This window comes from Apis florea, unplaced genomic scaffold (assembly GCF_048593485.1).
Source record: "Apis florea isolate Af1SG1 unplaced genomic scaffold, ASM4859348v1 contig_2274_pilon, whole genome shotgun sequence".
In the NCBI taxonomy this organism is placed as follows: Eukaryota; Metazoa; Arthropoda; class Insecta; order Hymenoptera; family Apidae; genus Apis; species Apis florea.
This window is the reverse complement of record NW_028256550.1, coordinates 1,899,431-1,924,597: the sequence shown is the minus strand read 5'-3', so window position 1 is coordinate 1,924,597 and position 25,167 is coordinate 1,899,431. Positions and strand designations below refer to the sequence as shown.

The following is a 25,167-nucleotide window of genomic DNA, read 5'->3' as shown; positions in this document are numbered from 1 at the left end:
CCAAATTAGCTAATTTGAAATACATACATATACATACATATATATATTTTTAACAAGTTTCTTTTTTCCTAATTTAACGAAATTTTCAACATGTTTTATATTTTTTTAATAAAATACGAGTTGCAGCAAAGTTTATTGGAAAGTAGTAAAATTTTATATACTATATATGATAAATAAAAATGTTCTGATACATTTAATACTGAAATAATCACTTAATCATTTAGAGAAAACGAAAAAGTATTTATAATCAAAATTTAATCAAAATTTGCGCAACTTGCAATTATCTTTGCAATTCAAAAGCAAGCATAAATTTATAGTATCTCGATTAAAAAGTTGAAATTTTTGTACGTTTTGAATTCGATTTAAAGTGCCTGTTATACATGCAATCTTCTTTTTTTTTAACGCACACCAGGCCAGTTAATCACGATTCCAAAAAGTTCACCACTCTGTAATTCCATGGACACTTTTCGTACACTTACTTGCGGGAAATTATGCTGCTCGATTATTTCTCGAGAAAGTGAAACGAAGTTTCCAACGCGGGTACCCAGGTGTCTCCTTCAACCAACTTCCACACAGTCCCTTCAAGCTTCGTAAATTACAAATTGCCAAGTTTTTTTACCTATACTATTTACTCACTACTCTACCCCAGTCTGGTCTCCATTTTTAATCCCGAGAAATGTTTATGCTTGAAAAGCATATCTAACGTAACCTAACCTAACTTTTCACATACAGCTTTCTTGAACGAAACTGATGCAATTTCATAATTGTTGGAAACTTGATGCCTCGAACCCTTTCTCGAGTAAATTTATTAAATTTATCCTTTCGTAAAAATACAGAAATTGACGTAAAATTGCACTCGTATTTTAATCGACTCCTTTCAAAGATCCTTGCCTCGAGAATTTCGCATCAATTTCGGCTTCAGTTTCGTTATCGGCATTGGTGCGCTATCAATGCTCTCGAACAACAACGCTGGGGGAACACACCTTTCCCGCGTTTCGAAAATTTGTTGCACGAGTAACGACAGTTTGGACAAACACGTCCCCGCTCATAACGTAGTTAGTTAACCTAGTTGTCCCCGTAATTGTTTGTACGTAAGCGATACGTACGCGCATGCGCGTACGCAAATACAGAGGGCGTTTGTCAAGGGAGAAATTATTATTGTATCATCGTTAACAAGTCTTGACACGCGATGGCAAGTAATCAGATTATTTTCTATACAATCACTTAACTCGATTATTTTAACGCGATACAACCCGAGGTATTGTATTATAGCCACTGCTAACGACGGTATCCGATCCCCGAAAATATTCGGACGTTAACGTTAACTTTAACCTTGTGTATCTTTTTTTTAATTATGGAGAGAAGCGAGTTTAAATCTGTTTCTGTTTCGTTGTGTTGTCGCGTTTTGTGCATAATTATTTAATTGATTAAAAATTGAGACTGAAATTAGAGAAGATTGTTAAAAATATTTTAAGAGTTTATAGTAAAATAGTTAAAACGGCAACTTAAAGAAAATATTTATTTTCTTTTTTCAATTGCGCGAAGAATCGGACGATTTATTTATTTATTGAAAATAAGTTAGAAATAGGATTTTTGTATCAAAAAATAATTATTATAGAATCAAGAAGATGTCGATATTTAAAGTTTTATATGAAAAAATTGCTATTTTATTTTATTATCAATTTTTCATCGACGTGTCCATTATATTTTTTTTTTACGATGCGACGAGAAACAATTAGTTAAACAAATTAGTTTGGAGTTTGTTTCTTTCATAATTAAAAAAATACACGTATCGTTAAAATTGTATTAACGTTGGAACATTTTTGGCAGTCGTTGTCACATCGAAATACGAAAAAAAGTCGTCGAAAGAATTAAAATAACGCGAATTCAAAATGGAAATGTAACGTTTCGATGCTTTTATTTTATTATCACCGTCATTTATTAAATTTATTATGTTGCATCAAATGTTCGAATGAAGTTAATTACAATGAATTCAAAAAAAAAGAAAAAAAAAAAAACCATATATTATATCGAATTCCTTTCATCGAAGGGTAAAGAATCGCCGATATTTAGATATTTTTCATTAAATTTACTTTAAATGACGTGACGCCGTTAAAATTCATTATCCTCGTGTTTGAAACACCTTTAAAGAGCCTTTAAAACCTTTAAACGGGGAAGCAAAAGCGTATGGTGAAGGGCGGATATTTTATAATTAACGTAATAATTTATCTCTCTCTCTCTCTCTCTCTCTATCTCGAGTGGCCGAGTACAAGAGATACGACTTACTTTCATAAAAATTCCGGGGCCAATGGAAAAATAAATAAAAAAGGGGAGAACGGGTGGGCTGTGCGGGGAAACCGTGGAAAATGATGTTATTAAAAGTAGCGCGATGGCACGCGCGCGCACTCGCATTTTTTTTATACTTCTACTTCTACGTGCGAATTCCTTTCATAAATCGTGTGTGTCTGCGTTTCGAGAAGACACTCGTGAAGAAAAAGAGCAAATATCGCGCAATTAGAATTCTATACGAATTAATAATAAAATTGATACACGTTAAACGTCGTGTGAAATTACGAAAGGTTGCAAGTGATAATATCGTCAGTCGGTAACAAGTATTTTCATTCATTTAACTTAAGAGGAATAATGCATATCCCTCGCGCAAATATCTCGAAAGCGAAAAGAGGTATTTAAGAAAATCAAGACGAAAAGAAACGAAGTTTATTAGGTTTTAGAATTTTATGTCTTTTAAAATAATGTAAAATGTAAAGAAGTGTAAGGAAGCACAGTTCGCGTTGATACGTTCTTTCAAATATTCCAGTGATTTTAAATTCGAAATTATTCGAAACAATGAATATTAAAAAATACGGATAGAACTGATTCAATTTTAATTTCTTTAGAGCATACAATGGGTGATAATGAATGACATATATTTGTTTACCAATGTGAAACGAGTAACAAATAAATAATGTTATATTTATAAAAGAAGCTAGCTAGGAAGGTAGCTACGTGTTTGATTGAAATTTTGTGAGCACGTGACATTTGTCCATCGAAAATATGCAAATATACGCAATACGTGGAAAATTTTTTTAATATGCAATATAAAATTAAACATATTAATTTACATATTGTATTAATGTATATATTAAGTATTAACAATATCAAATGTTAATTGCATATCATATTAATCCTCAATCTAAGTCCATTTTATATCCACAATAAATTTTATTCTTTTTGATAAAACTTTTAAACATTTCACTTTTTTAAATTCAACGATATTGATTAATTAGTTTATCGACAAAAAATGCGTACTAAATTCTTCACGATATACTTATATTATTGGCGCACTACTTTAATTTTCCTTCGAATTTTATTTTTATTTTTACGTTGGAAATTTTAGAATTAAATGTTCCCTTCGTTGCTCATTATTTAATTCTTAAAATTTTTTTCGTGTTTTTTCAAAATTATAACTTTATACATAATACGAGATGGTGTAAATTTTCGATGCATGAAAAAAAAAAAGAGAGAAAAAAAATTCCATTCAAAATATGAAAAAATATCGAAGTTTTAAGGATTGATCTCCTCCTCGAAAAAGATTTTCCATTGATAAAAAAATTGTTTTAAATATAATTCATGCTCCATTCTGCTCTGTATATACAACTAAACTTTCATTAAAATGAGAATTTTCGAATTGTATATCAAGAAGAAACAGCGTATGAAAACTTAACCATATTAATTATATATATATCTTCGTTATATTATACGAATGTTCAATAACTTATATTTAATAATTGCAATACGATATAAAAAGGACAATTATTCACTTCAATTTGACTAATTTTAAAACGTTGTTTCATCATTGTGGAACTAAAGTTAAGTATAAAAAAAAAAAAACACTCAAAATTTACACATTTGCTTCTAAACACAATATATCCTCGTATTATTCCATTAGAATGCTCGTTAACATCCCTTTTACGAATTTTCGTATCTCGATTCAATTTTTAATCTGGAATTTCAATCATTCCGCAATTTTACCTCCTTTCAAGAGTTAAGAGAGGGGGGGTAAAGCCGCGATATGGTCGATTTTAATCTCGATAGCTTAATCGAGGGGGAGGGGAAGAGAGAGAGAGAGAGAGAGAGGAAAAAAAAGAGGGTCAGGTCGTGGTAAATCGAAAAACAATATTGATCGCGTTCAAACTTATTTAACTCAGGCTCGGCCAAGATGGTGGGCATTTGTTTATGTAACGCCCCCTTTACGATCCTCGTTGATGACAACGATAATGGATGGAATCGCCGGTGGAACTTTACGACGTTCGCGGCAGCCGCATTCTGAATAGATATTTATTACACGAACGAGGCAGCTAAAGAACCTTTTTCGCGAGTATCGTCGCATTTTTAAGGTCAATCGATCGTGTTAACTCGATACGAAACGATAGTTTTTATCGAATTTGCGAGACACAGACATTCGAGTTGAGGGAAGACTTCGTTTTGCTGGGATGATTACGAATGAATTTTCGTATTCGTAATTCAGAAATTGAATCGTTTATATTAATTTGTGGTTTTGTTTGAAATGTTCGAGTTCGAAAAAAATTCGAAGAAATAAATACGTGAATTTTGTTTGAAATGTTTGTATGATGTCGATATTTTTAATCAAATGCGAAAAACGAATTTATCAAAGTATTGATAAAAGAACATAATTTATTGTTGCTCGTTATGTGTCTATCTGATGATTTATTTTTTAAACTCGACGAGAATTCTCGAGATCCAGAAAAGGAGATTTAAGGAATCGAGGAATGATTTCAATAATTCCGAACTTCTTGAAGATAATCGATTTTGCCATGCATGAAAATTGAACTCGTAATAAAATAATCGAATCGACCAAAATATAAATTCGTGTATACCACGATCAATTCTCGTAAAATGTCATTCATCGTTTGAAAAAGATAGCATTCCATTTTGCAAGTTTCAGAGTTAACTTAGGAAGATTGGCAGAATAATCGTGAGAGAATTTCAAGGGCAGGCGAAGAAAATTAGCGAAGAAGGTTGCTTAGGAAGGAAAATGCAAAGGAATGGGGCGCGTTAATAATTCCAACGTTATAACGCGCCCATCTGAGATATATGACGAGCGATTTCTGCGTGCGACCTGCACGTGAAGTTTATCGCTGCCCCTTCCGTGTCGGACGCCCCTCGATGACAGAAAAACTGGTAGAAAGAGAATTTATACGATCCGTTTCGTCCACCCTCTCTCCATACCCAAGCATTTGCCCTGCACACCAAACTCCTCGTTCTTCGTCGTGATTTATCTTGACCGAGGCTTTCGATCGCGTCGAAAAAGAAATAAGATTAAATAATACAATCTGCCCACTCATAATTGCACCAAGTGATGAGATTTCTGGAATTTTACGTTATTTTGCGAAAGAATAAAACCGCGTTTAATAAATTGTCAAAATATTCAAACGGTTTGAAATTTGTATCTCTTCGTCATATCGAAAAGTAATTTTCCAAAAGAAAATCAGATGATTGTAATCTAAAATGTAATTAGAATCGAAAACGTTGCAAGTTGCTCGCAATGGAATGTTGGGTTAGAAACATTTATATTTAATAATAATGTATTTCTGCTATAATTTGAATAGCAAAAGGGAGGGGAAAAAGACGAGGAATGTGATTTTTAATTTAACGAAATTCAACGAATCGATGTATCGATTAATTTAAACTATTTTATAATATCCCACCTTTTTTCCCTTCCTACCCTTCATTTATATTTTTTCGATCAAATTCCAACGCATACGTAACCTGAATACAAGGTTTATCAAACAAATTCTCTGCATTCATGATCGATGCCCATTTTCACTCTCACTGTATATATATATTTATCACGGATGATTAGAATTACGTATATAAATAAAGAAAATAAAAGTTGATCTTTCAAGTTAAACATCTCTTCCTGAACGCAAAATTTGGATTATATACCACAAAAATTTTAAATCGATCGAAAATCTCGATAATGTTGATGAAAAAAACAATGGAATTTTCTTTCGACGTTTGATCGAGCGAATTTTCGCTTTACGAAACTTTTGGTTATCCGAAGTTTAGCAACAATAGGCCGTGCAGCTTAATCCAACTCAATGACTAATCCAAACTTGCTCCTCCCTCCCTCCTCCAAAACTTCATCTCCTCGGTCGAAAAGAAGGTAGCCATCCGTGTTCAAACTTGCGAGCCGTTTCTTCCGCTCGAGACGTCATCACTCCTTTCGAGTCGAGGTTTGTTTCAATTCGAAAAAAGGGGGAGATGTTTCTTGGAAATGCAAATTTCCAATCCTCGAACGCGTGGAGGGGAGGGAAGGAAGAGGAGGAGCGCGTTGGACTTAATCGCGTCTGTTATGTGGCGCCATTTTCTCCTGGCGGAATTTTTTCATCCGCCAACGCATCCCAGCAATTTGAGCAATTAGGTAATTGGCACTTCTGGTAATTGTGCCTCGAAGGGAGCATAACTAAAATTGCGACTGGCCGCGTTTCGAAACTATTTGTGTACCAGCGAAAATCGCATAGTTCAAGTCTCTCCATATCGATTAAGCTCAAAGCCGTTTTATTTTATCTCGCCTTGATAAAATTAATTATGGTGGTGGTGTATGTTGGAACAGGGTTAGGAATTTTAGAATTGGAGAACGAGTGGGTTTTTATTTTTAACAGAGGATGAGTTAATGTTGAGTTAAGTAGTATTAGATTATTTTCAATTCTAGAGTGGAAAAAGTAAATGAAAAAGTTGAACGTACGAATAATCGTCGATTAAGTTTGAAACGAATTCAATCGAGCCTGGAATAACTGTTAATCTGATATTTTTGTATACAAACTTTTTTTTTTAACTTTAGAATTGATTGAACAAAGTAAATTAAATTTCTCCATGTATTAATATTTTCTTTGCTCGAGATTAGACCTTTTAAACAATTTTCATAAACGACTAGTCGGGAAACGAATAATTATTTTCTAAGTTACATCCTCTCGTTTTAATTATATTATATTATATATTGTCAAATGCGAAGTAGATTAATAACACTGATATTTGAGTGAAAATTAAATTCTTTACAGAGTTATAGTTTGACGTCAATTGACGTTATGTTACATTGATTAAATTAACTTAATAAAGTTGATTCAACTTCCACAACGATTTGCGTTGAATTAACATATTCAACGATATTGTTGTATAATATAAGAAATAAATGCTCAAGTTACATTTTTATAATTCTAATTGTTGATCGTTAGATTCTCCATTGTATACATTCAACTCGGAGAAATCTTTGTACATTATTTTATAAGAAAAATCAATTTCTATTTTACAGAGAATTTTCAATCAAACTTCAAGACGTTTTATCAAATTTTCTCCTAAATTTTATGATTTTTAATGAAAATTTGCACGTATTTGAAACAAAACGAAGCGATTAATTTCGACGAAAAATCGTTTATCTAATGCTATTCCAAAAAAAAAAAACATTGCCCTTCGTACAAAGTTTCATTAAAAATAAAATTTTCCCTAGTTTCGGTAATACAATATTTACGTAGGTCGAGCTTATGCGAGATTTACTTTCTTACAGCTTATGGCATCGCTTATATCGAGTTGCGTTCTGAAAGATATAATCCCGGTACCTTGCAAGAAGATTGTCGCGTGAATAATAAATGAAAAAATACGTTTTAAATAAGGGGCGGGAGGGGCGATGCTAAAACGATGGCAAAATCACGGCGCAGTAACTTCATGGTTAAGCTGACGCGCACACATCCTTCCTCCATCCTTAACGCTCAAGAGCCCTCTACCTCCCGTGAAAATAACGCGATAGTGGCAGAAATGCTGAGCCCTAGTTCCTTTGAGTGCCGAGCGCATTTTAGGGGGGCGTGAGGGGGGAGGAGTGTCTAAAGTGCTCGAGCATCCCGAAGGGTTCTTTCACACCCTTGTTCCCTTCCATACCACGCGAAGAATGGAATCGTCGCGAAGAACAGATTGCGAAAAACTCTGGATAATGAAATCTTCCACGGTTCGTGACCGTGTCCAGATAACGTTTCGAATAATTTCTCTCGTTTCGATCATCGCGTTCGTGCACGAATCAGAAACGAAAAGAAAGAAGAAGAGAATCGGGGAGAGAGAGAGAGAGAGAGAGAGAGAGACTTATCTAGAAATAGTTCGAGAACGTTTATTGGTTAGGAGGAAGAGGTGACTATGGAACGATGACAGCGCCCTCTCGGACACTCGGTTCTAGTTTTTTTTTGTTACGGTCACCGGCTCGTCAGCTTTTTCCACGCAGCTCGAACGAATTTTACGGTTTCGTTATTATCGAGAGCGCCTCACATTGTTGGCTTCTGCTTTCAGCGACATACAACGTAACGATCGAACGTTCCTAATCATCGAGCACTTTGGAAAGCTCTCGTTCCGCTGAGTGCAAGCACTAGACGATGCACTAGGCAAACCTTTGCATAGAGGAGAGAAAGATAGAAGAGGATGGAAAGGCGAGAAAGAGAGAGAGAGAAGGAAAGGGAGGAGGATAAAAGGAGAGAGAGAGAGAGAGAGAGAAGGGTCGGAACTAAATGCGCCAGTATGTGCAAACTACCATTCAATCAAACAATTCTGCACAATGGACGCAGACACTTGTCCTACGTATCTGGTGGGATACTACAACTCGGCCGCAATTCCTTTGGTAGTCGCCCCTATTTGCTGACTTTGTTAGACGGCCCTCGAGCTGACTGAAGTCTTTTTGATCCATGAAATTCGTTAATTCTTGTGTCGTCGTGAATCTTGTTCGTCCGCTCCGCGGATTTTAAAAAATTTTTCACGATTCGTGAAAAAAAAATTGTATCCGTTTCGCGCACCAACGAACCTTATCGAATCTGTCCTCCTCTGATTGTATCTGGAAATATTTCTCGGTTAGTTGGATCTATTCACCGGTTGATTAAGGAGCGGAAAGGCGGGGATAAAGTTTCAATTAAAGTTAAGATATGCCGTAATTCCCCAACAACTTTACGACCAATTTCAGTCACGGAATCTTGACATCTGAAATTTTAATGGATTCCGTGTTTCCCTGGAAAATTTAAGGCGATTTCTCATGTTACAATGTTCCTCGGCAAGTCTCTGAAGACTCTTGTATAAAGCTTCTTGTGTCATGTAAAACTCGTGCACAATAGGCACGAATGAAATTTCCACGATATTGTTGAACTATTTCATTTGATATATTATGAAAAGGCTTTTTGTTTTAAACGATCGTGTTCGTTAATCTTGGATTTGAATTTTAATTCGAAACGATTATATTATTTTAGAATCTTTGTAAATAGAAATTGAAAAATTTTATACGATTTCTTAAAATTATTCTAATTGAGGATAATTTTATTGAGTTAAATCTTTTTGGATAAATTTTCTAGTTTTTTTTTAATACGTGAAAATTAAACAATTTTCAAATATTTTCAAATAAATTTGATTTATTATGCAAAAGAAAACATATTTCTATTTTTTGTTTTTTTACTGTATTTTTACATAAGATATAATTATTTCTCTATAATATATATAATCATTTTTAGATATTACCATAGGATTTCTCTACAATGTAACTTTTTTTTTTTTTTTTAGATATGTTAATTTAAATATATATGTAAGTATATATTTAATTTTTCACACATATTTATTTTTTCAAATTTATTCATATTTGTTCGGTTTTATTCATATTTTACTTTCATTTACATGATTTTTTTCATTCACGTTTTATTTATATTCATAATCGTAAAATAAATGAATAAAATATGAATTTTTTTAAAATATTTTTTTTTTATTTTCTTCAATATATTAACTTTGTTTTTTTATATCTATATTTTATCTATATTATATCTATATTTTAGATTTCTTCAGTCTTTAACTCAAATTTTGTATTTTATTGCAAATTAATTGCTATATGATTTTTTACAGTGTGTATATATCATATAAAAAGATGTTTTTTTATGCCAAATTATAGAATACATTTATATATATTTGTTTGTAATAAAATATACCATTGTATAAAAAAAAAATCATTCAAAATTTAATAATTAAATTCAACGTAGTTGAATAAATATTTGTTGCATGTTAATTTAAAATTGCTGAATGCAATATTGTTCTATCATAAAAAAATAAACACTATAATAATTTTGTATTGTAGCAAAGTGTGCTTCAACATGTACTTTTAAGTTTAAAATTTAATATAATTACTAAGAAATGTAGTGGTAAGAGGATAAAAAATAAATCAAACGGTTATTTATTTAATTTTACTCTTCAATGAACAAGATATATTGAATTAGTTGAATCAAACATTAATTAATACACATTATTTTCAATAAAATTGTAATAAAAATTTTACAAAGAATTCCATTTTCAATAATCCATTTCTAATATTAATTCCCTATTAAAACCGCTCCCCTTTAATACAAAATAATATTAAGAATTAAGAATATCCTTAATATTTTTCTAAAAGAATAAATAAATAAATATATAATAAGCAAATATGAATTATTTATAAAATTTCATGGAACATTCTCACCATCCAATCCAACAGTTCCCAACCCGATTTCCCCGTTAATTCTCGAATTAATCCACAGATGGCTGCATCCACCATCGGTCCCGATTATTTATCAATGATGGCGAAACGGCGGCCCATAAATTCGAATATAATGCCGATGGGCGCAAAAGAAAACGGCACCGCGTTATCTTTCCGCGTGGACGAGTCGAAGGAGAAGGCTGTATCCGAGGAGAAGGGAGTTGCCACTTAGGCTAACGAGTATATAATCGATGATATACTGCCGCGTGGCTTAATCACGCGCGAAGATAAAACCGTTCTCTTTATCTCCGCGCCGAGTTAAATCTAACCCCTCGTGTCATCTGCCCACCCCCGAGCTTTCTTCCCGGGCGCTCATTATACGCCGTTGGACAGAGGAAGATTTTATTACGACGACGTGGAAGACTGTTTTTTACTGCTCGCAGGAAAGATATTTCGCGCGCAGAATTTCCCAACGATCCTTGAGCAACTTGATTCTTCGGGTTAATGTTGAAGCTTCTTATTTCTTTCTCGACGTTCATCGCCTGTTTTTTTTTCTTTTGCATCCGGTTCTAAGGATAGAAAAGCTTAGAGTATTATTATTATTATTTTTTTTTTTCTTTTACCTTTGTATTGCGCGCGGATCAACCAATAAACTTTCTCGAGTCGTAAAAACACACTGCGCTCGAAGTGTAAATTTTGTAAACGATTTTTACGACTGATTTTACGAACCATTCCCGATGCGAGGATAGTCTCGCGATCCTTTTCCCTTTTTTCTCGTTTCCTTTCATCCTCTTCGTTGTCTCGTGAGGTAATACTTGCAACAGAGCTTGTTTGCAGTTCGTGAGCTTCAACCAATGTAGTTTCTTGGCTTGTGCACCTTGGCGAAAGATTAGGCACGATCGCTACGTCTCACCTTTCGAGTAACGAGGATCGAGTTTTTAGCCGGGGAGCCAAGGTTCTCTTTACGCGTTCCTTCGAATCTCGATCCAATTAACGATTAGCCACACACTTGGTTTTCCACTTTTGAACCGTTGGTAACAGGATGTTTAAAATTGTTTGGTTAATCTTTCGGTCGTGGGCAGAGTGTTATCAGAGTAATTTTTTTCTAGAGATTCGTGAGAGATTTGAAGCAGCTGTTTCTGAAAAAGGAAGTTAATAAGAAATAGAAGGAGGAAGAGAAAGGAATTGAAAGAGAAAATAGATGATAGAGGGAAAATTGATATGATATCCACAATTTAAAAAAAATAAATATGAAACTTTGATATAAAAGTATTTCAATTATTGATGTCGTTTTAACTTTGGTTATAAATAATAAAATTTATCATATCTTCTATTTTTTTGAATTTTAAATTTTGAATTTGAAAAATTTAAAATAATTAATAAAATAAATATCCTTTGATAAAAAAAATTGTCTTCAGAAAAATTTGAAAGAAATTAAAAAGAAAAAAAATGATAACAAAAAAATAAAAAATCTCATTAGAAAAAAAAGATTTGATAAAAAAACAGTTTCTACAGTTTCTCTTCTTTAATTCTGACGCCTTCTGAAACATTTGAAATATCAATAAAAACTCGACACGATTATCCTTAAATTTTTAGCAACACGTAGACTCCGAAGGTTATATACAGTTTATTTCCATCAGGTGAATCTGACTCGAAGATTGCCGGATAGTTCCACTTGATTCCTAGTTTTACCCGACGAAACACACGGGTGACGTGCACATGTCTCCACATACTCATTCTGCCGGTAATTCACAGCCTATCTACTTCGAGCGGGATCTATTAGGTATTAGGTAGCCAAGTGGATATAGGCATTGCCTGATTATGGATTACCTTCCTGTCGGATGACATTCACTGGCATAGATAACTGCAAGTAGATACGTGCACATGTAATATCTATGGGGAAGTGAAGTGTATTCGGCGCTCTGTGCACTCTGATAGGTTGATAGTAACAGCTTTGAACTACTCCTGTTATTATTTCTCTTGGAAAGCCAAACTCTTCTCCTATCTTTTTCTTAATTACGAGATTATAGCTTAATCCTGGAACTGAAATGATTATTAATCGATAAAAGATGTAAGGGGACTTTTGATTAGGAATAATTTCATTTTTTTTTTTATTACATCACGTTAATTTATCGCGTAATCGATACGAGTGAAATTGATTAACAAGGAACCGAGTTGCACGCACAATAGAGGTTCACACAGGTTATCACATCAGATTTTGGTTGTTAAGGTTTATCTGATCGAGTCGCAATGAAAAGCGGCACATATATTTCCCTGGTCGGCATTATGCTCGACAGATTGGCTTTGATTTTGTACATGACGCGCTAGTGATTGTTTTATGTGATAATAATATTGATGCATTAGCCCAGTTCGTGTATCGATTATTTTAGAACAATGATTATACGTATGTATACATACATAAATCGCAAACTTCGGTATTCAATTCGAAATATTATTATTTTTATTTATCTTGGATAACAGGTATGAATGATTCGTTTTCCTTCACAATATTTAATTATTAACTTATTTCCTATATCAAAAACCGCGATAACGATTATCGTTTATTCGGCGTGATCGAATATTTATCGTTTGAAAGAAATTCTGATTTTAATGGCGCACCGTGACATATTTTTTTATTCGAGTAATTTTTCTACCGCGTCGCGATAAAAGGTTCGGTTTTAAAAGCCGACCGAAAACTGCATAAAAAACGGTCCAGACGAATTTAAAACGCTCCTCTCGTGTACAAATCTCGCATACGTTCTTAATTAAACTGTGCAAGTGAAATCGATACGAGTTTAAAAGGACTTTCGTACATATATTTTTTCCGCGTTGAATAATCGGCGGTATTCTTTTTCGATTCAATTACTTACTGGCTCGTGCGCGCGATAACGAACTGTATTAAAAAACAGGGGAAAAAGTAATGAAGCAAAATATATACCGCAAATTATTCAGAAGCTACAGTGCAAGTCTTTTAATATCGTCACGTTGAAATTGCTAGGAGAATTTTATCGATTATTCGAGTTCGTCTTTTGCTCGAGATATCGTATTTTTTCTCGCCTTACGCGAGAAAATCGATCATATTGTCGATACGAACGAGCGCATCCGATTCTCCTTCGGTAAAATTTGTAATGTGGATTTTTCCCAAGAATGCATCAGATGGTTAATAATAATATTTTATTACCAATGGACGCGAATTCGATACACAACACAAATGTTAAATCAAATTAATTCGATCGAATTTATACGCGATGAATGAATACATGGATAAAAAACATGTTCTTAAAATATTTTTACTAAAATATTTACTTTAGAATGAAAAATTTTCATCTTAGATTCTTTTCAAGTTTTTCATAATTTGTAAATTTTGTTTGCACATCTTTCTATTATCAAAATCGTTATGCAGAACACATTTATTCATATTTATATTTGCAACTTTTCATTTTTAAAATTTTCTTATCCATTGCTATTAAAATTTCACATCTTAAATATTATAGTCACAATATCCAAGTTTATAATAATTTATTCTCAAAATTCTATTTCTAATTTTAATTCCACGTGTATAGTTATTTTAAACAACATGAGATTTGTCGAGCAAAATTTAATGATGTATAAAATAATCGAATAAAATATTTTTCGTACAATGGAAATTGAAATTTGTCTTCACAAGTAACGATTTATTCATTTGTATATTAAACACACAGAACACAGATATTTCAATCTTTCTTACAACAACAAAAATGATTATTTTAACGAAAACTCTGAAAGAAATATTGAAAGGCACAAAACGACAAATACTCTAGATAATGTCACGTTATAATAATATGAATCAACAATAAAATGCACGAAATCATACATAATAATATAAATATCGATTGCACAATCAGAGGAAAAAAAACACGAATTCTTAAACACATCACGACATATCACGCAATGCATACTTCTTTGCACAAAGATATAAGGAAACAAAAGGATAAAAGAAAGGAAACTCATTAGCCTAATTTCTATATAATTCGATCGCCACGCCATCAGTTGTTAATTTGACGGAACTATTCCTCTTAATAAGTAACGAATAAAAAAGAAATTAAACGAAAGTGTATTCGAATCATGTCTGATATCAGTTTAAACAAAGGAATTCAAGCATATCCTGTATCTATTTTTTCATTTTCAAATTTTCCGAGGCTGAATCAACTAGTTAGCCGATAAACGTTCTCTTAGGGTTTAGTGACACGTAAAGAGGCTAGTATTTCGTGGATCGACAACGATTTTCATGTTACGGATTCGATACTCGTTCGGATATCGAGTTAATCAGCCATGCGAGACTGGCCGTCCCGAGCAGTCGCGCTTTTTTTCGAGATTATCGAGCGACCTGTGTGGCTGAGAAGAAAACCGCTGCCAAGAAATTCTAGTATCGACGAAAGGAAAGCTGTTCTGCCGTTGACTTCGCGAATAGGAATACGGGTCAACGGGTATCCCGAACAGAAATAATGCTTCGGTCATTTCTATCGGTCAGCACAAGTTGAAAACTCGTCTCTAGCAGAATTTTTTATCGCGTTTTTCCTTTTCGTTAGTTTTTTTTTTCAGCTTGTTTCACGATACTTTCGTGAAAATGTGTTGTTTTGTTTCTTACGATCTATAAGTCTTTGAACAGTTGATAGATGAGAACACTTTTGTCTATTTCTATTTTCCATAGAAAAAATGGTTATGTGTTTAATGTGGAATGTGGAATTTTTTTCGAAAACTAGTGCATAAAGTGATTTTAATTCTTGATCCTACATTTTTCTTCTATATCTAATAATTTCAAATGAAAAAGAAAATTTAATTTAATTAGAAAATTTTATCTTTATTTGAAAAATCATAGAATAGTTGAAGAAACAAAAAAAAAGAAAAAAGGAAAATGAAAGTTAAAAAAAACTTCTTGATTTCGTGGAAATGTTCAAACTATGATAAAAGAAAAAAAGAATAAAAGGTTACGTTTGAAATTTTGTTCATCTATATTCTCATGTCATTTTTTCGTTCTGCTGCAAACATGTTCCATTGTAAAATCATAGGTATGACTTTAATATTGATTGCATTGAGAGATTTTACATTTATCTCAATTTTACATTATTATCTTTTCTTCTATAATTAATATAAATTTATAAAATTTATCGTTTAACTTTTCATTACAGATAAAAAATTGTAAAAAAATCTTTTGTTATTTACTATTTTCTTTATGATTCCAACTAATTGCAATTTTTTAAAAATTGTTTTTACACATCATCTAATAAATTAATCCTTTTTTTCAGAAAAACTCAAGTTGTTTGGTCTATTTTTAAAAAAATTATCCTATTGTAAAGAATGATCGAACTTTTTGCGAGAGATTGTACTTGTAAGAAAGTTTTAAAAGAGTTTCATCGTGAATTCTGTTGTGGTACGAAATATACAATTTATGATAAAAAAAATTTTGAATGCGTCTTTCATTTCATTTCGAAATTGTTTTCATGGAAAATATGTTTAATTGATATTCTATGGGAGCCGCAGGTGGCTCTTCCCTACGAAATGGACCGCAGTTCACGACTTACATTAACTTATGGAAACATACTATTCTCAAACTGCTGGATCTTTTCCCTAGATTAATTTCAGACACTAGTCAATATGCATATTGTAAGCATATTCTTATTCATATTACAATTTATTATTATTCAGCAAAATGAAAAATCTAAATCTAAATTTATCTAGCATTATATTGTTTCTCAATCTTAGATTATATTTTATTTCAATACTTCAAAGATTTTTTTAATATAATAATAAAGTAAATTTCTAAAAATATATAAAATAAATAAAAGTTTTACTTCTTTAAATATAATATATTAAATATAGAATTTATATTAAATTTTGTATACTTAAATGTAATATATGTAAAATATAATTTTAAAAGATTAAGATATTAAACATATTTGTATGAATTTTAGGGACATTAAAGATTGATATAATTATTATTTTTTAAAAAGAAAAAATTTAGAAAATAAATACATATTTTCAAACAATACTTAATAGTTGTCTACTTATATAAATATTTTTGACATAATCAACATTTATTTTACAGCATTTATGATGTAAAATCTTTTTTTAATTATCTATTTTCTATTTGTTGCCAATTAAATGTTTCAATCAAAGGCCTTGTAACGAGGAGAGCAACTTTATTGTAAAGTTTTAAATTACTTTGTATAATATTATGTAAAATATAAATGTATATATATATATTTTTGCATTGTTTTGATGCAAATTTTATAAAGATCAGAGGAATACAGAATAACAGAATAGATAATTAATATCTATCTACATGTATTTTCTTTTTATTTTTCATTCAACAAAAGATGCCAATCATTTTCTGCACACATTTTTTTATAAATCTTCAAAATTCATCAAAAATTTAAATATTGACTTACCAATTAAATAAATAGTATCTAAAAAAAGAAAAAAAATATTTCTTTAATTAATATTTTCCTCTCAAGTCTAAGTAATAATTTTAAAAGGTTTTTTTTAATTTTCTTAAAATACAACTGTCCTTCCCTTAACTGCAACATAGTCTTGCAACATAATTTTCTAATGTCTTTCGAAACATTCTTTCGAATGTTCTGTCTCGCTTCATACTCTGGTAAGCTACCTACCATGTTACAGGATCGCATTTCCGCGAGCATCGATACGTAGACCTTTTTATGACTCCGTGAAACAACGAAAATAGAATCCCCGGGAAACGAAACTTTTCCCTCTTGTTCCTTCGTTTTTCCGGGCCGGGGGAGCCACGACATTTTTTCCACCGAGATGATTTTTCGAGGTAGGCGAATTACACGGTTGTCGGACGCAGCGTCGACTCGCCACCGACTTGTCGCTTAATACAGAAACGGCGAAATCGAGCGTGATAATCCGTTTCTATCGTTCCGTAATAATTGAACCAGAGCCACCCTTTTCCCTGACATTCATTCCATTTTGCACAGCCATGAACCTACCTACGGGAAAATTAACTCTCAGGTTTTCAGTCGATGATTCTTCTTGGTAATGGCAATTCTGCCGACAAACTTTATCCAAAGAGAGAGATGGCTTTTTCTACGGTTTGTTTCGACATTTGTTGGCTATCGAGTTTTACCTTCTTTTTTTTTTATTTTTGTCTTCTGTGATATTGATATCGAATCTGTGAATGATTCCTCGGATATTCAACCGTGGAGGGCAAGGCATTTGGAAAGAAAAAGTATAAATTATTTGTTTAAATATCTTTGTTCTTGTACGAAGATACTAAAAATATTTTTTGGTTATGTTCATGAATAATGAAAATTTTGCTATTATTGTTGCTATTATTATTACTGATACTGACTGTTGATGATTTAGACAGAACATAATGAAGTAGTATAAATGTAAATTTATTTTTATACAAGAATTGAGGTATTTTATAAATAAAAGTAAATAATTGTCACGTACCATATATTGCTGATGTGAATGAAATTAAATCTTGATTTTTCCTTGTTGCAATTGTGAAAATTAATAAAATAAAATTGTGATAATGGTATATTTGTAATATTTATAAAGAATACATATACATATTCTAAAAAATAAAAAATAAAGTGAAAAAAATTAATACTTAATACTATCATTAATTTAATTTCTAAACAAAAGTATTTCGTTCATTTATCTTATATTTCAAGTTATATTCGCAGATCCGGTTTAAATAAATTTAATCTCAAGCGTGTCTCTCTGATTTAACACCAAACAAGACGAACGTCTTCCTCCATGTTTCGAACACAGCATATCACACAGATTAAAGACGTCTGGAGACGTCTGGTGGTAGTCTTTTAAAATAATCGCGCGTAATTCATGTATAAATACAGAGAAGAGAGGCCATGTATTCTGGCTCGCGCATCGCTTTAAGATTGAAACGGCAACAATGCTTTGGTCCAAGCGAGATCCTCCTCGAGCATAGAAAGAAAAGAACCAGACGGCGAATAAATATGGAGTTTGGAGCTTTGTCCATTGCCATCAATGAAATGCGACGCAGAGATGTTTCGGAATTGCAATTTTCTCGTCGCTCCGCGGGAATACTACTTTATTTTCGCTTTTATTTTAATATTGAAACATTGGAACGTTTCGAAAGTGATCAAACGAGAAAAAGATGCGGGAAAATATTAAAAGAAGAAAAAGTATACCAAGACTTATTGGAAACTCGAGTTCGATTGAAATGTGTATACGCAGTGCGTGTGTTAATATATTTGTGGCTTTGTAGAAGAGTTTATAGTGCAGAATAATATCGCAAGTGTGATGCTATAATATAAGTGTTCTGATAAATAGAGTATATGGAAATATGCAATAGCTGAACGTAGAAGATAGAAAGAGAATGTTCATTATTTTAGAGAACATGTTTATATATGAATAAACAATTTTGATTGATTGACAAGCGATTGATATATCCAATTATTAATATATTCGAAATTCAAATTTTAGAGGTTATGATTTAGAATCCGTATGATAGAAATTATTCCTTTCGTGTGACAGATAAATTATTCAAATTTTTTCAATTTTCAATATCGTATCGTGATCAGAAAATTTTATTTAGAATATGGTTTATAAATTTGTTTATAATATTCAATTATTATAAATTGTAAAAAGGTAAATTAATCAAAAGAAAAATGTGTATAAAAATTTATAATCTACGATTAAATTTTCAAAAATGTTTCACGAATATATTAATATCTTGTATATAATTTTTCTCGATACATTGGTGGTTTGGATATCGAATTGGGGTATCGAGAGATAGCTTTGACTTTTGTTGAGATTGAAATTCAATGTTGGATAGGAAAACAAGAAGACGCGGTGCTCAAACGATCTGCTGATTATTACTTATTTCTGACGTTGCAGAATTTTTTCGATAATGAAAAATTTAATCGCTCGTTATAATCAACCGTTCCTCGTTCGATTCTTTTGTTCCAAAAAAAGCTGAAAACCCATCATCGACGGGATAATACTTCGAAACTTCGGTGAAGAGTGTCTCGAGATCACTGTTGATATTGGAATAAGCATTTATTCATTGGCTTGAAAATGTTTCACCTCCTTTTCTCCCGTTCGAAAAATTTGTATCTTTGTTTGCAATGGCGTATAGAGTCTTCTAGAGATTAAATGAAATTACGTAAGAAATGAAATTAAATTAGAAAGTTAAAAACTTTTGAGAAGAGTACTTTTCGTAATAATTCTAGAATTTTATAATACGCGTGTACATTTGTTTTAATTTGAATTTTAAGAGATGAAATTATGAAGTATGTATGTGTGAATTTTAATACAAATATTTAAAATAAAAAGTATTCTATTAAATATATTTATTAAATATATTTATCGAGTTTAAATCATTTTTACACGAATTCTTTTTTTTTTTGGAATTAATCTACCATGTAAATAAACAATTAAGCGTATTTCATAAAATTGATCGTTTTTAAAAATAAAATAACTTTTTTAAAATCGCAATTAAAGAAAAAAAAATTGAAAAAGATCCAAAATTATAAAATCTAATGAATAAAAATCCAAAATTTTTTCGTCTCCAAATAATCCTGAAATATTAAATCTAAAGAGTTGAAGGATTTGAACAATCGACAAGTTAATTAGAAAATCTTAAAAAAGTAAAGTTTCTCGAAAATTTAATTCGAAATTCTATTTTATCTACGAATAAAATATCCGTCGAAGACGCAACGAGGCGAAGATCGGAGGAGAAAAGGAAAGAGACGAAGGAAAGCGAGATGCGCGTTTGTTAAAGCCTTAAAAAAAAATTCGAAATTAAAAAAAATATATATATATATATCCAAGGTTCAAAAAATTCCCGCGGCAGAGTAGCAGCAACAGTAGTAAAATATTTCAAAACAGGCCCTTCACGGCGCAACCTATTTTTTCTCCCCCAGCGACGTTATGTCTTTTCTCTCCTTTTGTTGAGCGGCTGGCTATTCAAAAAATCGAAATGGGAGCGAGGAGTAATTAACTTCCTTTCCGTATTGTGCGCCACGTACGCGTGCTACCAGTCGGAATAAAAATACTGTCGGGTAACTTATTTTCGTTATTACTACAAAAATAGAGTGTCTTTTAATGAATGAACCGGGAATCTATTATACTCAATGACCTAAATAAGAGTAGCATCGTTCATTGGGGGTGTTGTATTAACGTTTCTATTTTATATATATATAAAAACATCAAGTTTCACGATTAAAGGAGCATCTCGATTTTTTAAAAATCTCTATCGGTTATATTAGATTAGTTAGTTAACAAGAAATAACTCTCGATGGTAATTCCTAAGGATTTTATCAAATATTTGCACATTGAGGATACAGTAGCAAGTAATTTGATATGAGAAATTATCTCGTGGGAGTATTTGAGGTTATGATGGGTGAATCGTTATTGTTGCAGACAGTTGGAGAAAAATAATAATCTAGCGTATAAATAAACATTTATTCTCTTTTAAACAATGAACTTGTGAACGAACAGAGCACAAAATATTTGTTGAGAGTTAAGTAAGAGAGTCATCACATTTTTTTTTTTTTTTTTTAAGTTTACAATGCGATTTTAAGAGCCTTCTTTTCATTTATATCGATTTATTTTTAATGTTTTTTTTTTAAATTTGTCAAATTATCGAATCGCGAAAACTTTTATAAATATCGAATTCTCGCATTTCTTTAATATCCAGTTTTTTGTCTGTTTCTTTTTCTTTTTTAAAATAAGTGATTATGCTATATGTAACTTGATCTAACCTGATGACTTTACACCAATGATTTTTATTCTGCAATGTTAGTTTTTTTTTTTTCTATTAAATTTCTCTCCACCACTTTTTGAAATTGATAATTATTAGGATTATTATAATGATTATAGCTGATATAATTTTTAAAAATGAATTGTAAAGAAAGTGCTATTTCTAATTATTTCTTTCTGGAACTCGATTATCTAATGGGTCTTGATTTATCCAAGCCATATTTTAAATCGATTAATCAACATTCTATTTTACTATGTTTTTTTATAAATCGATTTGATTCGTTGTTTACTTTGTATTCTTATTCATTGATCAGCAAATACGAATCTCTAATCTCGTATATATGTTTCCATCTTTTTTGGAGACAGGATAAAATTAAAATTTTAATTAAACAAAATAAATTAATTAATTGAATGATAATATTTTCATAAGATAAGTTTTGTGAGCGTAAATTTGTGATTAGTTTTATATGTTTTATTTTTAAATAAATCGGTGAATTGATTTTATTAATATTTTTGTTTTATTAATTCAAATTTTCCGAGATTAATATTATATGATTATACAAGCTTTATGATTCGGAAATAATATCCGTCGACGTAGATTGTATTTCCATTTTTCTCATTTAAATTTTCGAAATGTTTATCTCTTCGATACATCGATTTATTCGGACCAACGAGTTGCGTTATCTCGCAATACGCGATTTCTACGTGAAATATGAGACGTACTTTTTAATAAGATTTCAAAATTCCCGCCAATAAAAATAGGAAAATCAAACTAATATAGTAATTTTTCTATAACTAACTAATTCCTTAGTTGATCGATTATTTAATCTTAGATAAATTCGTTTATTGTCAATAACGTAATAAATTTTGTATAAAATAATGTCTGTAAAAAACGCAATTATTTATTTTTAGTAAAAAAAAAAAAGTTAGGTTAAGAATAGATTAAGAGATAAATTTTGTGTTGTGAAAATGCAATTATTTACCTTTGGTGAAAAGTTAGGTTATGTTAGATCAAACTATTGCAGAAATTTTTAGACAATTTGTGGCGATAGTAAAATAAGACAATGGTTTCGACAAGCGCGAACAAATATTCATAAAGAAGAACAAAATAATGATTGGTAAAGATGATATTTATGAATAGTGAAATTTAATGAAGAGAGTTGATGCGATATCATCTATCGAACGTTCTAATATCGCATGTATTATCTCTGAATTAAAGTTACTAAAGAATAATTCACAATATGCATAGTTTTGACAGATTTCTCTGATATTAGAATGAAAAAAATAGTGATACGATATCAAGATTCTTGTAGAAAGATCATTTGATCATGTCTTATCTGACTCTAAAGCAATTAGATTTTGTACAAAATTATTGAAATGTTACTCTGACTCATGATAAACTCACTTATATCGTATATTTGTATTTTATAATTCAAAAATTTTTGTTTTACGTGTAAAAATTCGTAAATAATTCCTAATTGTTAAAAAATATAATTTATCAATTATTATAACAAATATGCGATAATAATTCCACTTTATAAAATAACATTATAAAACAACATTATTTATTTACATCGATAGATCGAAATTATTAGGTTTCAAGTTCTTGTAAAACAAATTAAATTTCCTTTATTGTTGTTTTACAAACAAAATTTTAAGCAATATTCACATGCGAATAATACTTCATAAAACTTTTCCGAAAGAAAAGTTTCGAACGTTGCTATTTCTCTTGAGACAATTTATTGATTAAAAATATTATCGAAGTTACGACTATCAATTCATATATTTCCAACTTTCGTAAAACTCATTCTCTTCCTTCTTTCGTTTCACCTGTTCAAAAATATAGATCAACGTAGCGCTGGTGTATGTAATCCGACGAAGAATTTTAAATAACTCGCTTATTCCTGTCTAAATAATTGTATTACAAACTTCGACTATATTTACATTTCAACTTTTGAAAAAGTTTCGCCTCCACTTCTTCCTCTTCCTCCTTCACGTTGACGCGTATTATTCTTCTTGTTCTCTCTCGTCTGGCGCGATTCCGCTTCGAATAGATGCATGTTTATTGCTGCATTAGCGCGGCACCGTTCCAGGATAAAGCGAGCAGCCGGTAGGATTCCTTTGGTTTAGGAGGATCTCGTACTTTTCCGCAAAATATCCTGGCCCTGGAAGATCTCCGCTCATCCGCGCAACAGAAGAAATTTCCAATCTGGTAAACCTGGATGATTTATCGTGATTATTGAATTTAATCTCATAGGCGGATAATGGAAAATCAAGTAGAAATAATTCTGATCCACGATAATTATTTATATTTATATTTTCGAAAAAGAGTAAAAGTTTCGACTTTAGAGGATCGAAGCATTCGTTTTTATAATTAACGTATTACATCAATTTTATTCGATAATGGAGGAAGAAAGTGACAAATTATATAACCTTACTTTCAACTCTATTAATCTCGTGTTTCTCGTGCCTATGCTTCTCAATCTAAATTACAGAATAACGATGGCTACAAAAGTGCTAACAAATATATAACAATTATAAAAGAATAAAGCTTTCTGAATATCGTATAATTCGCGGTCGAAATCGCGCAAAACAAACTGGCAAGTCTGGTGTAACGTCTGAACTATAGAAACACAGAAGCAAAACGAGACTCTCGACTGCCATAGGTATATTATTCCACAATGGCGGAACGATTAGTCAGACTCCCCACGCACCGCTGACACTCGCACGCGCAACCTGCACATGATTAATAATCATAGCTGACCGTCGTTATTGGCGTGGACGTTATCGTTATCTTCCGCCTATTTGCTCGCACTTTTCAGCGACGATGAATCGCGACGTTGCTGTCAGAAATTAATCCGTCCATCACGAGGAGGCGCGATCGAGTATCTTACGTGTAAATATACGATCAAATTTAAAAAGAAAGATTTTATTTGGTTCGAATTGAGCGGCAAGCTAGGGGAAAGTAGCGGGGAAATTTGTCAATTGTTAAGTTTTATGAAAGTTTTTGAAGGAATTTTATTGGAAGAGACGGTTATTGGAAAATGTCTATCGTGAATTTAACACGATTGGTGGAAATTGGTGGAGCTAGGGGAAAAGATGGTATTACGGTTGAGATTCCTTGCTGGTAAATTGGCGCCCTAGAGATTTTCATATTTTATAACTAGACCGTGGATGTTTACGCATTTATGGAAAGTTTCAATGTACGATTTATATCGTGCGCGTGAGTGACACGAAATATTCAAGATAAAATAAATGTAAATAACTTAAGTTGCAACGAAACGAAAGTTTTCGTTCTTGACAAAAGAAATAAGTATAAGCTAAAAGTTTTTAGAATTATTAATGGATTGACTGTCCATTCATTAAAGAATTACATGAGAAAATTAGAAGATTGTAAGTAATTATAATTTCTTTTTTGTGATATCATAATATTAATTAACTCTTAATTAAATACGATTTTCTTATATTATAGTTTTTGTTATTTTATTAATTAAACGTAAAAAAAAAATCTTTATCAACTGTATCAAAATAATTAACACCGTTTTAACCTGTATTAATTTGATGCATATAAATTGATAATTTAATCCAATGAATAAATTAAATATTCATTACGTTAAATAATAAACAGGGAATTAAACAAAATTGCAACGATTAAATTGAATTATCTATTTCTAACAAGACTAACCGTTTCTTTATCAACAAAACAAGGTAAGAAGCTAATTTCAATAATCAAACGACGAATCCTAACCTTGAATACCTAATGAAACTGAAATGAATCGCTACGTTAATTTTTTCACGCGCTTAAAAATTTATAAATTCGTTCATAACATCGCTCATTTGTGAAACGTTTCAAATCCGTCCAGGCAACTGGCTCCCCC

At 31.4% G+C, this 25,167-nt stretch overlaps 3 long non-coding RNA genes across 3 annotated transcripts; 1 reads left to right on the top strand and 2 right to left on the bottom strand.

Annotated features, from left to right (window-relative positions):
- Positions 1 to 10,257: 10,257 nt before the first annotated feature.
- LOC147658351 (uncharacterized) lies at positions 10,258 to 14,501 on the bottom strand. Its single transcript, XR_015290678.1, has 4 exons — positions 13,844 to 14,501; positions 12,368 to 12,580; positions 11,161 to 11,676; positions 10,258 to 11,106 (listed from the first exon to the last, which is right to left on the bottom strand). It is a non-coding gene; the product is annotated as an uncharacterized LOC147658351 (long non-coding RNA).
- Positions 14,502 to 14,617: 116 nt separating this feature from the next.
- On the top strand, positions 14,618 to 16,246 carry LOC147658350 (uncharacterized). The gene is made up of 2 exons (XR_015290680.1): positions 14,618 to 15,585; positions 15,823 to 16,246. It is a non-coding gene; the product is annotated as an uncharacterized LOC147658350 (long non-coding RNA).
- A 6,646-nt stretch (positions 16,247 to 22,892) lies between these two features.
- LOC116414680 (uncharacterized) lies at positions 22,893 to 24,164 on the bottom strand. The gene is made up of 3 exons (XR_004225231.2): positions 23,728 to 24,164; positions 23,234 to 23,507; positions 22,893 to 23,119 (listed from the first exon to the last, which is right to left on the bottom strand). It is a non-coding gene; the product is annotated as an uncharacterized LOC116414680 (long non-coding RNA).
- Between the last annotated feature and the right edge of the window lie 1,003 nt (positions 24,165 to 25,167).